Here is a 12,116-nt window from a genome sequence, read left to right as displayed (position 1 = left end):
CTAGCTGTGTTAATTACAGTGCTCAGTTCAACAATAGGGTCCCTGAGTCTCTTCACAGAGGAGACATATTCGGGTGTGGTTTTGGCTGATGCAGGAAGCTCCCAGAGACCCAGAGACCTTAATACGATGCTTGCACTCCTGAGAACAATGGCTGATCGGAAGAGTTGTGGTTACAAAACGAGCACGAAACACTGTTGGCTGTGCCGAACCCCAAGAGAGTGGATTGTGGACTCTCACAGAACCTCTGCAGCCTCTGTTGGGATTTAGGTTTTACCAAGTGGAGCGTCTGTGAGCGGGGCAGAACCGGTCTTCCACAGCGACACCATGTGGCTGCGAGAAGCAATGGCAGCGGTGGGCTGAGCAGACTCCTGGCCTCTGCTCATTGCTGAGGATGCCTGATCCCCTCCAGCCTGGATAAGCCCTGGAGGAGTAGGACCGGGGCGGAAGGTTCTAAGTGGAGTACTTAGCTTCTCACTGGTAAAGACGTGCAAGTGTTTAGCTGGAAACACAAACGAGACGTGAACACGTTTGCACTCTGAGAGTGACGAGTGGAGAGAATCAACGTGGTAGTGGGGATGATGGTGAAGGAGGTATTTTTGGTGAGGACAACTTTTCGTTGCCCATCAAATCTCACCCCTTAAGTTGGAGTAGGCCAAACCCATAGCTACTCTGGGATCTTTTCAAGCCGCATTTCTCTCATGTAATGCCAAACTGGATTGAATCAGGGTTTCTTGATGTTTGTTATACGCACCATGCCAAATACACTTCCAAAGCAAGAAGGATTTCCTTTCAAATAGCAGTTGAGCACAGCAGGCAAGTCGTGACTGGAATTAGCCTGTTCCGTGCTGCCTTATTAACAAACTGCCTCGTTTTTCAGTGGCATTCCTTTTGAGGCAATTTGCAGAAAAGTGATAAAAGTGCCCTCTGCCAAATCATAACTCCTTCTAGAGGAGTACGCAATGACCCCACTTACTCTATTCTTTATGGGTGCTCCTGCAGAGACAGGCCTGGAGGGGTGAGAGACAGGTGAGATGTCTGCCTCCCGGCAAGGGAGGGAGCCCACGGAATAAGAAGCCACAGACGGCTGAGTCTGGGGGACATACTAAGAGCTGTCAATGAGAAGAGGGAGGGAGGGCTCCAGTCTTTGCAGGCAAAGTGCCTGGTTAGCCAAAAAACAAACAAACAAACAAACAAACAAACAAACAAACCTACCCCAAATCCCCAAGCAACCAAAAACCCTTTGTCTCTACATATAAGGAGAATATTTAGAAGAGGGAGAAGAAGAGGGAAAAACATTAGGAAAAGAAGGGAAGGGGGAAGAGAGACTGGAATGTAAAGAGCTGAAATATTAAATGGATTGTGTAAAACCCACCCGATGGTTTCAGTGCCTGTGATTCATCGGTTACAAGTGGCTTCAATTTCCTTTGAAATCCAGATGTGTTAGAAAAGACGACGGAACGAGGGTAGGATAAAAGGGAGCCTGGGTCTGATAGTTTCCCTGAAAACAGAGATTTGGATATTTTTGGTCACCCCCTCTGGTTTCTCAGTGCTGGCTGGATTCAACAGATGGTGGAGGACAAGTCCACTCTCTGGAGAGAAAGGGGTTTCAGAGGCTGGAACACGGAGCTCAGAGCCTCCAGTGTGAAGAGAGATTGCAACCAGGCCATGTGGGAATTAAATCAGGACCTCAGCTTATTGCCACAGCTTGCCAGTGTTACTACAGCCCACGGTTGGCTCTGAGCATCTTTCTAAAACATACCAGCAACTGTGGCTTCATTTTGTGGATGCAGCTCCAGACGTTGTTTTGAAGAATGCCAGCTTTGTTCCTGACCTCCCACAGCTCACTCTTTACAGAATTCAGATCGAATCAATGTCTTGAGGATGATCTCCATCCCCTCTTTGACCAAATCTCCCCATACATTCACTCTGCTCCAGCCACACAGGCCTCTTCAGAATCCCTTGGCCATGGCAGGCAGACAAGCACCTACCTCTGTTTTCTCTGTTTAAAACTCTTATTTCTCAAGACATCTGCTTGCCCCTCATGTCTTCAGGTCTCACCTCAAACACCACCTTCCCTGATGGCTCTCCTTGAAAGTTCTAAATGGCCCATTGCTTCCTAACTCCCGTGTCTACCTCACCAATTTTTTTTTTCTCCTAAGCACTTATTCCTATCTAATATGGTACATAATTTACTGGTTTAATGCATGCTTTGTGTCTCTCCCAACTAGATTGAATGCTCCATGAGGACAGGCTGTTGGTTTGTTCTGTTCACTGCTCAATCCCCAGTACCAAGGACAAAGCCTCCAACATGGTAGGCCCTTAATATATGTTTGTTAAATGAACTAATAAATACATAAGAATGGGTGTTTAGGGGGGCACCCGGGTGGCTCAGTTGGTTAAACATCTGACTTCGGCTCAGGTCATGATCTCATGGCTCGTGAGTTTAAGCCCGCGCTGGGCTCTGTGCTGACAGCTCAGGGCCTGGAGCCCACTTCAGATTCTGTGTCTCCTCTCTCTGCCCCTCACCAGCTCATGATGTCTCTCTCTCTCTCAAAAAAAAATTATATATATAGGCATTTAGGCAATTCAAAAAGATGAGAGCATAGCAGAGCCTGGAGTTAAGCAGTCAGCGGAATGCTGGGCTCACAGTGACTTGGTTTCATTTCCACAAGAAACTCAACTATATACCTGTTAGAATATGCCCACGTTGGTCTGTGCGGAAGACCCAGGGACCATGGCCAATGCTAGGACCACCCTGGGGATGGCAGAGATGCCCTTCATTGTGCCACACCTTAGCCAGAGCCCCTGATGGCTCCCCCAGGGTCATTTGCCTTGACCTTTGCATTCAAGGCCCTCCCCAGCCTAGTACCAATCAGCCTTACTTTCTGTATCTCTAATACTTTCCCATACGATGTCCATTCACACAACAAAATGTCTCATGTTTACCTTAAAAATCCATCCCAAGTTTGCATTCAACTCCATTATATAGTTTTGCTTGGTAGAATATTAAAAGAACAGTTTTGTTGACAGACTCTTAAGTTTAGCTTAACTCTGTCACTTTTACTCATTGAAATGGGGTGTCAGGACATTCCACAGATTCAGGGTTTCTGTTTTCCTTCTCAAGGAGTTTCTCAGTATCTCGGGCCCTTGAATATACTAAGAACGACTGGCTTTTCTTTGGTGGCATTTGTTTAGCAACATACAAAGTGTAATCCTGGAGCTCAGCCCCATGCAATGTCTACCATGCTGTTCAACCCACAGCGCACATTGCCATATACGCCATATAATTACATTGACACACACACAAACATAAATACACAGACATGCTGCATCAGACACATACAAGACACAAACATGAAGATGTACACACGAGTGTAGACACATATGAGGCAAGCATCCATAAAGACATGAAATTTCTTGGTCTAAGTTCAGCTAAGCTCTCAATGCTCTGTGTAGACAATCCTGGAAGATAACATGGAAAGACACCAACAGGATCATGCTTAATGAGAAAAGGCATGGATTCTTCATCCTCGTAGGTGGCCCATTTCCTTTTTCTCAACCTAGGATTGACTGTCTTGACCCGCTCAAACTTTTGGCTTGGTTTTGTACTGAAGTGACCATAGCCCAACCTTATGCTGGGTGGTTCTGATATGCCCTGACTTCACCAAACCATTAAGTAAGTCACTCTACAGGCATTATCTTAAGACAAAGTATTTGCATTGGGGAGGTGCTACAGATAACAGTAGGAAGGGCTCTGCTTCGAGAAGCAATAAGGAATCGTAGGCAGGGAAAAGTCAAAATAGGAACACACTTACAACTCTTAATTTTTTTTTTTGATCCTTCAAACTGAGGTAAGTGTTCTGAGGGTGGAACCTGTGACAATATGAAGTCACCGTAACAGATGTGACAAAGGAAGCTATTTCAGGGGAGTCAGGCAAGAGTGAGGAATCTCTTTGCCCTCTTGCCCTTCCAAGCCTCTTTGTATTTTCCCCCTCTTTTAGCTATTTTGGAAACAATCTCAAAAGGCTTTCTCTACTAGGTATGGAACTATTCATCCTATATCACAAGTCTGGGATATAAGGCACACATATGCACACAAGTTCACACATGTGTACACACACACATCCACAGGGCTAAAAGTTTTCAGGAAAGTTTCTTTCTTTCTTTCTTTCTTTCTTTCTTTCTTTCTTTCTTTCTTTCTTTCTTTCTTTCTAATGAAAAGCAATGTGGCAATTGATAAGCGCCATATCAATCTGGCCACGAAGTGAGAACTTTTTAAGGAAAGGAAGAATTGTTCTCATTAAGCCCTAAAACAGTATTGTTTTCCATTGACCATCTAAACCAATTTTCTCTATGTAGAATTGCTGTGTTAAAAAAAATTAGCTGTTGATACCATTCAATACCAATTAGATGGATTTTCCCCTCAACATAAGGTACACTTGTAGTTTTTCTCAGTCTCATAATTAAAAAAAAGGTGATAAGCTATGTGTTCTGAATCAATTCACTTAGATTCCACTGGGGCAAAATGGAATGTATGTTGCTGAAATAAACAACAAAATCTCACTGCTCAGGACACCTAAGGTGGTAGCAATAACGACGTGTTTTTGTTCTTCACCTGAGATCCACTGACCCAAGATATCTGTGGCTAGAATTCCGGAGTCTGTGAATTGGGTGAGAACAATTTGCTTATCGGTTGTCACAAAGTTCCACCTAACACTGAGCATGTCAGTCAATGATGAGTATAAAGAAAAATGACTATAATATTAGTAACATCTGTGACTTTTCACTTACAGAAATCATAGCTAAGATCAAACTACAGGCTTCTTTTGTAATGCAATGTAGTGTACTTTATGCATTTAAAAACATCATTGTAAGAAGGAGCCCATAGGTGACCTCAGGCTGCAGATGGGGTCCTTAACACCCTAAGGGTTAAAACCCCTGTTCTAGGAAACCTGGGTCAGGAGGAAGCATCAGCGTCTGGCACAGCTGGTGGTGGTACCCGAAATCCCATCAGGAAACGCCTTTGGGCCCGGAAGCCTTCCCCACTACCCAGCAAAATGCATGTCCAAATGCCTCGGGATGAAATTTTTGCTACTGTATTTAAGGTTCTCTGGAGTGGCACTGGAGGTGAGGAGGAAGGATAAAAAGATCTCCCCCATCCCTCTGCATATTTAAAAATGGTATCTTATTCTGCATCAGTAGACGGTATACTTTGGCCCCTTCATATTCTGATAGAAAAAAACTTTAAAAATTTATTTTTAATAAACCTTCTTTTTTAGAACAGTTGTTAGGCCGTGTTTTTTTCTGATAGTGAGCCTGGATCTGAGTGCAGACTGCTCCCCACACCTCACCTGTGTTCCCTCATTTGTTCTCACCACCCGTTTGCGGAGACACTGTCAACGAATCCGAATCCTCGTCAGTGTTGCAATACGCCTGCTGCACCACTCCTGGAATTGGATGGTAAGAAGAAAGTCCACTCCCAACAAGGCGCCATTTCTTGAGATAAGGCTGAGAAACAAAGGAAGCACCGGCATTAGCCATTTCTCTTCTACTGAGTTGTAATTAGGCTGCGACTTTAGGCTGTGGCTCAAATACCTGACCTTTTTAAAAAATTCCAATAGGCTCAGGTTCAGGGCACCCGCCCACCTAAACTTCCTTCCTGGGAATGGTCATCTGCCACCTGGTGGCTGAATGGGGAATTGCACCCTTCCCTTGGCCCAGGAAGGCGATCACCCTGGAAGGGCCAGGCTGGACAAGGCTGAACCCCCATTGCCCTGACAGAGCAGGACATCAGGGAAAATCTGAGGCTGAGGCTCTGCACCTAGCACTGGGTGAGATGTCGGTACCCTCAGTCTACACTGTGGACACATCTGGATGCCTTAGGGAACTGTTTCCACAGTACCTCTGGCAGGGTAGATGTAATCATAGCCTCCATCAGAAGGTCATGTTAAGAGTTTTTCTGAAAAAAACTAACTTCCTGGGGAAAACATACTCAAACAGAACATAATTACAACTTGTTACATCTAAATGATCCTGATAAGTGAGTTGCTCTTGTTATTGAGACTTTGTTTGATGCTAGGCACTGTGTTGTGCTTTGCATACAACATCTCATCTGCTTTTTTTCTTTTTTAACAGCTCTGAGAGCTAGAAAGTAAATAATCTGGTGATGAAACTGAAGCTCAGTGAAGGTAAAATACTGTCCAGGTTCCCAAGGATGGTATGTGACAGAACCAGAAGTTTGGTGCAGATCTTTCTGACGCCAAAGCCCCTAGCTGACTGCTATGCTATGCTGCTTCACGTACACACACACACACACACACACACACACACACACACACACTTAAGGATGTAAAAGATCAGCTATTTTACTAAACTACCCTCTATACAGCAAACATATCATCAAAGTACAAATCTAGTGCTAGTACTAGGGAGGCAAGTTAGTTACAGGCAGACAGGAGAGAATGGACTACTGTTCATTACATTATGGTTGCAATGGAATTGTCAAGTGTTTGCCTTTTATTAAAAATACTGTTTTAATCGCTCCTCATCAGGGAAATACAAATCAAAACCACACTCAGATATCACCTCACGCCAGTCAGAGTGGCCAAAATGAACAAATCAGGAGACTATAGATGCTGGAGAGGATGTGGAGAAACGGGAACCCTCTTGCACTGTTAGTCAGAATGCAAACTGGTGCAGCCACTCTGGAAAACTGTGGAGGTTCCTCAAAAAATTAAAAATAGACCTATGCCTATGACCCAGTAGTAGCACTGCTAGGAATTTACCCAAGGGATACCAAAGTACTGATGCATAGGGGCACTTGTACCTCAATGTTTATAGCAGCATTCTCAACAATAGCCAAATTGTGGAAAGAGCCTAAATGTCCATCAACTGATGAATGGATAAAGAAATTGTGGTTTATATACACAATGGAGTACTATGTGGTAATGAGAAAGAATGAAATACGGCCCTTTGTAGCAACGTGGATGGAACTGGAAAGTGTGATGCTAAGTGAAATAAGCCATACAGAGAAAGACAGATACCATGTTTTCACTCTTATGTGGATCCTGAGAACCTTAACAGAAACCCATGGGGGAGGGGGAGGAAAAAAAAAGAGGTTAGCATGGGAGAGAGTCAAAGCATTAGAGACTCTTAAAAACTGAGAACAAACTGAGGGTTGATGAGGGGTGGGAGGGAGGGGAGGGTAGGTGATGGGTATTGAAGAGGGCATCTTTTGGGATGAGCACTGGGTGCTGTATGGAAACCAATTTGACAATAAATTTCATATATCAAAAAAAGAAAGAAAATAATAAGAAAGAGAAAAAAATACTGTTTTAAATCCATAAATGCTAGCAAATATAACTCAACAGCATATTATTGAGGATTTTATGCCATGGCCAAGTGGGATTTATCCCAGGAATGCAACGGTGATTCAACATAAGAAAATGAATCAGTGTAATACATGAGATTAGTAGAATGAAGAAAAATATATAATCATCTCAAATGATGTTGACAAAATGCCAACACACTTTAATGATAAAATATCTCAGAGAACAAAGGCAGAAAGGAACTTCCTTGACACAATAAAGGGCATTTGTGAAAAATGCACAGCTAGCATTACACTCAGTGGTGAAAGTCTGAATGCTTTTCCCCTAAAACTAGGAACAAAACAAGGATGCCTGCTTTCCTGCCTAGTATTTAACACTGTACCAGAAGATCCGGCCAGAGCAATTAGACAAGAAAAAGAATTGAGAGACATCCAAACTGGAAAAGAAGGAAAATTATCTCCGTTCATGGATGACATGATATAGAAAATCCCAAAGACTCTAAAAGAAAGCTAGTAGAACTAAAGAACAAATTCAGCCAAGTTGCAGGGGACAAGATGAACACATGGTGTATCCATATCCCTGCAATGAATAATCCCAAAAGGACATTAAGAAAGCAATCCCATTTACAATAGCATCTAAAAGAATGAAATACCTGGAAACAAATTTAACAAAGGAGGCAAGAAGGATTGTTCACTGAAAACTAAAAAATATTGTTGAAAGAAATTAAAGAAGGCCTAAATAAATGGCAACGCATCCTGTGTTCAAAGACTGGAAGATTTATATTGGTAAGATGTTGACATACACAAAGTGATCTATAGATTCAATGGCCTATCAAATCTTTTCTAATGGCCTATCGGATCTTAATGGCCCTTTTTTGCAGAATTGAAAAAGTTAGTACTCAGATTCATATGGATTTGCAAGGGGCCCTGAACAGCCAAAACAATCCTGAAAAAGAACAATGTTGGGAGTACTCATATCTCCCCATCAAAACTTACTGCAAAGCTATAGTAATTAAAACAGTGTGGTGCTGGCATAAAGCTAGACATATAAACCAGTGGAACAGAATTGAGAGTCCAGAAATAAACCCATATAGCTATGGCCAGATGACTTTGGACAAGGATGCTACGCCCATTCAGTGGGGATAGAATAGTCTCTTTGACAACTGGTTCTGGGACAAATGGATTTCCACATGGCTGTAGTTTGACTCCCTGACCTCACACCTTAGGTATAAATTAACTCAGAATAGATCAATGATCTAAATTTAAGAGCCAAAAACATTGAACTCGGCAGAAAACACAAGGGTACATTTTCATGATCTTGGATTTAGCAAAATTCTTATATATGATACCAAAGCACTAGCAAAAAATTAAACAGTGTGTGTGTTTGCATATCTCCAGAATTACGGGAGGACAAAAAAATAAGAATAAGAGCTTTTTAGAGCACCTTCACCCAGGAACTGAATCACAGTTCCGATGTGAGAAAATGCCAGGAAAGCTAAAGTGACACACTAACAATATTAAATCCTCCAATCCATGGGCACAGGATCTTTTCCAATTTATTAGGATTCTGAAACACAGAGAGAATAAGTGATTTACTCAAGATCATATAATTCACATAAGGAAAAATGACAATTGGAACCTGGTTGAGTTCTCTCTTTCAGGGAGCATGAGGCTAAGGACTATTTATTTGTAATTTGTGATAATACTGGCAAGGGCTGGTCTCTAGTTCCCTCCACCCTTTGGAAAGACTTCCCCATAAGCAGTGTGAATATGTGGGGGAAAGGTTGCAAAAAGAATGCTGTGACTACTGATAATCAAATTGCTTTTAAGCACACTTCAGCACTTTAGAAGCATCCATTTATATATTAAGAATGAGTATGCTAATTGCGAGCCATTCTTAGGTATCCTTGAGGGATCTCTACCGGGCAAGCCTCATTTGAATTATTCTCTTCCTTCAACAAACATCCAGTACTGGAGACTTAGGGATTTTTGGCACTGAGTCTGAAGTACATGATTTTTTTTTTTTGTGTAAAGATGAAATGATTAAGGGGAGGTAAGAATGGAACTAACTAGCATTTACTGACCCTAGCATGTGCCAGGCAAGGGAGCCATTTGTTCTCAGCTCATGCCTAGAAGGAGTAGGGTTCAGCTTTTGTGCAGATTAGCCCCTCCTGAAAATAAATGGATCCCCACCCCCCCCCCGGCCCCCGGACCCAGTGCAGTAATAAGAAAAGGACGTTTAACTGGAATCCCATGGGTAGTAAAGGGAAAACGATTTTACAATCAGACACCACATACGAGATGAAAATCTCCCTCAACCACCTATTTTTTTCCAGCCAAATCTTCTCTCCTTGCCAGTTACCTCATTTTTCTCCTTTTCCCCTAAAGCATCACAAAAGAAATGCCTTCCATTGTCCTTAGGAATTCAGCTGCTACTCTAGATCCTAAACATCACTCAGGAGGATAAAAGCCAGGTTGTTAACTGAACAGTAACAATCACAACCATTTTTGCACCAGCCTACTTACATGCATGTATGCACATGTGGGGGGTGGAGGGAAGGGCAATTCTCACTTCATCTGAAATCACTTACATTATCTCCTTTGCTCTTTAAAAGACCCCTAAGAGATTAGTTCATCCCATTTTATAGGAGAAAGACGGAAAACAATTTGGTAACTTGTCCCAAGCTGCACAGCTTGTGAATGGGGCAAGCCACTGTGGAAGACAGACTTGATTGCAACGCTCAAGATGTGAAAAGCTGGTCTCAGACATGGAAGGCTATGAAGACGGCTTTCTTAATTTCCACATCACTTGGTGAATTCTTGCCTCCATCATATTGGACTTTCTCCAACAAACCCTGAATGGTGGCCAGCCGTGTATTAGGGTTCCCCAAGGAGCTTAGAGTTTAAGCAGACTGCAGCAAATTACAGCCACCAGGCCAGATCCAGCCTACGGCAGGTAGGCAATTTTACCGGCACACACGAGGTCATTCATTTACATATTGTCTATGACTGTTTCTGCACTACAACAGCAGAATTGAGTAGCTGGGACAAAGAATGAATGGTCTGCAAATATTCACTCTCTGGCCTTCTGCAGAAAAAAAAAAAAAGTGTGCCGATTTCTGGTCTAGAGAGGCAACTCTCCAGACCAAAGAGACAGTCTAGAAACAGTCTAGAGTGTGAGGGTGAAGGGAAGTGGTAGGGGAACACAGTGAGCTGGGACTTCATTTGAGCTGACCCTGGTTGTTAAACCTTAACAAGCCGTCAGAAGCCCTCTGTGTCCTCATTCTCTACAATGTTCTTAGGACCTTGAAAATAACCGATTGATGAATTAAGCCGATGCAGTAAGTACTTGCTGTGTGTCAAGTTCTGTCATAGGTCCTGTGGATACAGCTGTGAGCAAAACAGGCCAAAATATGAGTAGGGTATGTGGCAAGGCCAAAGGCCAAAGTGACTGGGGCCGAGTGAGAGCTCAGGGCAAGGTCCTAGGTCTGCTGGGAGGGAGGCAGAGCCAGCTCATGGATGCTCTTGTGGGGTCTTATTCCAAACACAGGGGGAAGCCCCTGAGAATGTTAAGCAAAGTGGATGTGATTATTTGATATAAAATGATCACTCTGTGGACAGCAGGTTATTGCAGGGCAGAGGTGGGAACAGGGAGAATGAGTGCTTTGTATCAACTCGGGCATCAAGTAGTGGCAGCTTGACGAGGCTGGTTGGTGTTGGCGGAGGTGGAGAGAACCGGATGGGTTAGGGAAATACTTGGAACCAGGGCTAAGAGGGCTCGAGGGTAGTTGGGGATGTAGAGTGGATCCTAACAAAGAAGCCCAACCCTTGCCAAAGGCTTCTCAGAGAACCAGGGGATCGTGTGGCAAGTCGTGAAGGGATTTATTAGGATTCTCACCTCCTGCCGGCACAGGCAGGGTAAGCAGCAGGCGGTACCCGGGCTCCTGACGGACTCCTCTGGTGCCTGCTCGCCATCCGCAGACACAGGCAGACAGAGCAGCAAAATGGACGGATCGCCGCGTGCCGGGCAGCCGGCCCCCTCGCAAAAGGATGGATTGGACTGGTTAGAGAGAGCTCGACACTTGTGTTGCAGATCCATTAATGTCAGCCACAGGTTAATTCTGAGCAATTTCCAGGTGATCCAATAATTCATTAAACTGACGAAAACAAATCTTTGGAAAATCGAGCCGGTGACAGATAAAAAGCCAATGATTTATTGTCTGGAGAGGACTAAGTGTCTCCAGTTCCATTCTTCAGTCTGTTGAGTGAATCGAAGTGTACAGGAACAGCAGGGAAGGTGTGAGTTCTCCTTAATGGGCATTGTTCAGGCCCAGGGTGGCGTGCCCTTCATAACACTTTTCCATGAAGCATTAAGGTAGAAGGAAGCACTAGGTAGCAGGAAGGCATGGATAGTGAGGTCGGGCAAAACTCAAGTTTGAATTCCTGCTCTGCCAATTATTAGCATCTGTGAACTTGGGCAAGTTGCTTCACATTTCTGAGTCTCCACTGGCTCCTCTCTTCAACTGGGGTAATAATATATTTTCCTCTGTACTCAAGAGTAGATACAATAAATGAAAATTATGAACAGAGCCTAGAGCATCATAGGGGACTCAATAAATAGCCGACATTATAGTTATTGATGATAACATAGAAGATGGGTAAGGTTTTTTCTTCTAAGGCCATGCATGCATACTCAATGTGAGCATTCAGACTGCTGCTTTAACAATATTATGAAAGGCTTGCTTAGACATCCAAGGACAGCAAAGTTTTCCAAGGTAAATGCATTGGG

At 43.5% G+C, this 12,116-nt stretch overlaps 1 long non-coding RNA gene across 2 annotated transcripts in view; it reads right to left on the bottom strand.

Annotated features, from left to right (window-relative positions):
- The window catches only part of LOC113594825 (uncharacterized), a 243,967-nt gene that overhangs the window by 73,241 nt on the left and 158,610 nt on the right, over positions 1–12,116 (bottom strand). For both annotated transcript variants that reach the window (XR_008294535.1, XR_003415271.2), the window contains exon 3: positions 5,376–5,508. This is a non-coding gene — a long non-coding RNA (uncharacterized LOC113594825). The remainder of the gene's footprint in view (positions 1–5,375; positions 5,509–12,116) is intronic.

This window comes from Acinonyx jubatus, chromosome E3 (genome assembly GCF_027475565.1).
Source record: "Acinonyx jubatus isolate Ajub_Pintada_27869175 chromosome E3, VMU_Ajub_asm_v1.0, whole genome shotgun sequence".
NCBI lineage: Eukaryota > Metazoa > Chordata > Mammalia > Carnivora > Felidae > Acinonyx > Acinonyx jubatus.
Note: the sequence above shows the minus strand (reverse complement) of the source record. Positions and strands in the feature narration are given on the sequence as shown.